Genomic DNA, 5,000 nt, shown 5'->3' with positions numbered 1-5,000 from the left:
GCTAGCAGGGTTGCTGCAGAATTCCTTCCCCGAGGCTGTACATGGCTGTGTGTGTGTGTATGTGTGTGTGTGTGTGTCCATGTGTGTGTGTGTATGTGTGTGTGTGTGTGTGTGTGTGTGTGTGTGTGTGTGTGTGTGTGTGTGTGTGTGTGTGTGCATGTGTGTGTGTGTGTGCGTGCAAAACCATGTGTGTGTGTGTGTATGTATGTGTGTGTGTGTGTTTGTGTGTGTGTGTGTGTGTGTGTGTGTGTGTGTGTGTGTGTCCATGTGTGTGTGTGTATATGTGTGTGTGTGTGTGTGTCTGTGTGTGTGTGTGTGTGTGTGTGTGTGTGTGTGTGTTAGTGTAGGATTCACTACAGGCTGCCATGCTCCAGCGAGCCCTTCGCCATTTCCTCCTGCCCCTCGGCGAAAAAGCTGCTCCAACAAGGACCTTTCTCTCAACCTTCCTCTCCCCTGTGTCCATCCATCTCCCGCCTCTCCCTCTCCCTCCTGCCTCCCTCCCTTCCTCTCCCTCCCTCTGTAAATCTCTGATCCATCTGGGATGCCCTACATGTGAGGAGTGGAATCTCACACCTTCTCTCAAATTCAAATTAGAAGAGCTTTATTGCCATGACAAAAACTCAATTAGTATTGCCAAATCATAAAAATAAAACAGAACATACAGTAGTGTGTGTGTGTGTGTGTGTGTGTGTGTGTGTGTGTGTGTGTGTGTGTGTGTGTGTGTATGTGCCAGCCAGCCTGACAGTCTAGAGGTGTGATAGTGTGATGCCACTTTACTCCATCAACATTAACACTGTACAGTGTTACACTGAATTAACACTCTGCAGTGTGACAGTGAAGAGGTGACTAAGTCTGTGCTACATTTGTAGCTTGGCTCGCAGGGGGGAAAAGGAAAAAGGCTTGAATGAGACGGAAGCCACTGCAGCGTAACCTAGTTACCTCTCCCTTCCATTCAGTTCCATTCTGTTCCCACCATTACTGCAGTATGTACACACAGGAATCACAGCACCCACCCAGAGCTAGTTTATTACACCATCACACAGCCACCTGAACCAGCTGAGAGATAAGAGCAAGAGGGCGGACTGTGTGTGTGTGTGTGTGTGTGTGTGTGTGTGTGTGTGTGCATATGTGCGTGTGTGCGTGTGTGTGTGTGTGTGCATATGTGCGTGTGTGTGTGTGTGTGTGTGTGTGTGTGTGCGTGCGTGTGTGCGCGTGTGTGAGTGTGTGTGTGTGTGTGTGCATATGTGCGTGTGTCGTGTGTGTGTGTGTGTGTGTGTGTGTGTGTGCGTGCGTGCATGTGTGTGTGTGTGTGTGTGTGTGGACAGACTGTGCCAAAACTCCAGCAAGCTGGATTCAAGATCCCCATCACCTCCCAGTGACCCTGAGACGGGTGGTCTGTAATTATGTGTAAGTGTGTGTCATCATCCCAACAGTAAACAGTGTCTGCAGTATACTGCTGAATGACCTCATGACCTGCCTGATATGAGACGGATCATGATGTGTGTCCAGTAAGCTGCATCAACACACACACACACACACACACACACAGACACACACACACACACTACAATGGCAGCAGGAAGACGGACCATGCTGTGTGTCCAGTAAGCTGCATCAACAGACCCAAACACACACACACACACACACACACACACACACACACGCACACGCACAGTCATTTTGGGTGACGAGCTGTAATACAAATGGCCCCTTGGGCACAATAATGACATCCTTGATCCATCTCCAGAGAGAGAGAGACAGACAGACTGATGGACTAAAATGATGTCAGTGAACAGCCTCTTGTCATTTACACAGATAAGGACATGAGATTGATTCCTCAATAGCTCACACTGATTATTGTTAAATATGCACCCTAAGAGCTTCCTCAATAGTACACACTGATTATTGTTAAATATGTACAAGAGCTTCCTCAATAGTACACACTGATTATTGTTAAATATGTACAAGAGCTTCCTCAATAGCACACACTGACTATTGTTAAATATGTACAAGGGTTTCCTCAATAGCACACACTGATTATTGTTAAATATGCCCTACAAGAGCTTCCTCAATAGCACACACTGATTATTGTTAAATATACCCTACAAGAGCTTCCTCAATAGCACACACTCACTATTGTTAAATATACCCTACAAGAGCTTCCTCAATAGCACACACTCACTATTGTTAAATATACCCTACAAGAGCTTCCTCAATAGCACATACTGACTATTGTATGGGGTGGTGGTAGTGTAGTGGTTAAGGAGCTGGGCTAGCATGCAGTAGCCTGAGAGTTGTCAGTTCAATTCCCGGCTTCCACCGTTATGCCCTTGAGCAAGGCACTTAACCCCACGTTGCTCCAGGGACAATGTGATCCCTTGTAATATAGCTGACATATGTAAGTCACTTTGGTCAAGAAGTGTCTGCTAAATGTAATGTAATGTAAAATATACCCTAAAAGAGCTTCCGCCGAGACCAAGTCCACATTCAACTCTCTCTCAGCCGCTGTGTACCATTTCAACTCACAACATTCACTATCACAGTTCTGCTTCCAGAGTAGCATGAGCCCCTGCGGATTAGCAAATAGCTTGAGTGTACTGTAAGACAAAGTGAGTGGTGGTGCTCGGGACACACACACACACACAGTGCTCGGGTCAATACCAAATAAACACAAACAATAAAGCTGCTGCACTTACAGGCCATACACATAATGCATCTAGTACACATAATGCATCACATAATACATATAGTACACATAATACATCTAGTACACAAAATGGATATACATAGTACACATAATGCATCTAGTACACATAATGCATCTAGTACACATAATGCATCTAGTACACATAATGGATATAGTACACATAATGCATCTAGTACACATAATGCATAAAATGTATCAGCAGAGTAAATTAACTCTACTCTTCGTGGATGACTAATTCCTGTAATACACACACTGCTTTCTGTAATACACACACTTCTTTCTATAATGGCCCAAGTCAGTTTTCTGCTGGTTTTATAGTCACAAGTTAATTCCAAAGTATTCTGTAGCTGAGCGTCCTACACACAGACCCAGAGATGATGAAGATGAGAAAATCTATCTACACTCACAATAAAAACAAAAGCATGACTCAGCCCCCATATAGCCTAATTGCACACACTCATAATTAGTCAGCTCTGTGTGTGTGTGTGTGTGTGTGTGTTTCGGGGTGTTTGTCCATGTGCACATATGGTATAAACTTGTGTTCATTTGGAAAGAAAAAAGAAATAAAAAAAGTCTGCAAGAACATGAGCCTCCAGGGACTCTGGTTGGATACAAACCAAATCAGTGAAATAGTGGAGACGTATTCTTCTCCAGCAAGAAATGATCATATTTATATCATTTATATTTTATATATTTAGAGTAATCGCAAATCCAAACTTAGCCAAGACCGGAACTCCATAGTGTCATAGGGTCATAGTATATTTTTGTATATTTTGGGGCATTTTGCTTTTATTTAGATAGGACAGAGAGGAATGTTCAAAAAAGGTCTAAAACCACTCTGTATGGAAGGTGTATCTCCAGATATCCTTCCAGCCCATTCCTCCATTCCTGGGAGACTGAGGGGCAGGGTGGGGTTTGCTCTCCTGACTAAACTAAACGCAAGGCTGTCCCTGTCAATCCAGAGCGTGTATACGTCACATGATCACACCACCCCGCCTTCATCTGCCTCCATCAGCCTCCGCTCCGCTAGGCGCTACGCTAGCGCATCCTGGGACATGAAAGAGCTATGAGTCAGACTCGTACTGACACACTTGGCCCAGATCTAGCCCACACTCGGCCCGGATCTAGCCCACACTTGGTCCAGATCTACCCCATACTTGGCCCAGATCTAGCCCACACTCGGCCCGGGTACGGCCCACATTCGGCCCAGAGCTGGCCCAGCCTTCTTTAGGGAGGAAACTGCAGTGATGACGCCATTACGGCTCCCTGGAGAGACGAAACACCCGCATGCCTGTCTGCCTTCTCCAACGCACCCGTCCCAAGGAGGTGTGCAAAAGCACAACTTTTTCGCATCAAAATATGCCCTCATATAGATCTAAATATGCCTAAATATGCCCTCATATAGATCTAAATATGCCCTCATATAGATCTAAATATGCCTAAATATGCCCTCATATAGATCTAAATATGCCCTCATATAGATCTAAATATGCCTAAATATGCCCTCATATACAGTAGATCTAAATATGCCCTCATATAGATCTAAATATGCCTAAATATGCCCTCATATACAGTAGATCTAAATATGCCCTCATATAGATATGCCATACATATTGTATATATATATTGTCATAGACAGACAGACAGATCATACTGAGAGGCAGACAGACAGACAGACAGACAGACATTGTATCTGTTATAGTCATATGCTATTACCACTTTACACTGGGCCTATTGGCATTGTGCATGTTATGCTCACCATATCTTATATGGTATTTATAATAATGTTTCCAAATCAGCTTCACTGAAGATACATTTTTATTTTTTTTATTTTCTAGTCACATTGCTCAACGGTTCTAATATAGCTAATGGTCCCTTCAGGCAGAAAGCAAGCGTGCTTGGGGGCCACATCAGGTCAAGAGCTGCCCGGCATACCAAGACCTCAGAGTGAGAAGTCAAATATTTCAACAGCGCGGACAGAAAGTGATACAGCGGCCCGAGAGTAAGAGTCACGACTCATGCCAAGCTAATCAGCCCAGAGCGCTAGACGCTAAATCGTGATGAAGGCCTCCACGCCCCCCATTCTACCACTCATGACCCCCATGCACCCATCCTGCCAGTCCAATCACGTTCGCAAAGCATGCTGGGTAAAACAGTGGGTGTTTCTGGGAAAACCACTCTCTAAGGACCACTTCAAGGTTGCCAGAGCTATACTTTTTATAAACATTACAAAAGAGTTAGTCCACAGACAGAAGTGGGGAAAGGTATCGACTTGTATCGTCTCTCGGTGTGG

General features: G+C 44.7%; 1 protein-coding gene across 1 annotated transcript in view; it reads right to left on the bottom strand.

Annotated features, from left to right (window-relative positions):
- The window catches only part of csmd2 (CUB and Sushi multiple domains 2), a 385,351-nt gene that overhangs the window by 342,147 nt on the left and 38,204 nt on the right, over window positions 1-5,000 (bottom strand). The gene's annotated exons all lie outside the window — the stretch shown is intronic.

This window comes from Alosa alosa, chromosome 20, assembly GCF_017589495.1.
Source record: "Alosa alosa isolate M-15738 ecotype Scorff River chromosome 20, AALO_Geno_1.1, whole genome shotgun sequence".
Taxonomy (NCBI): Eukaryota; Metazoa; Chordata; class Actinopteri; order Clupeiformes; family Clupeidae; genus Alosa; species Alosa alosa.
This window is presented reverse-complemented; position numbering and strand designations above follow the sequence as displayed.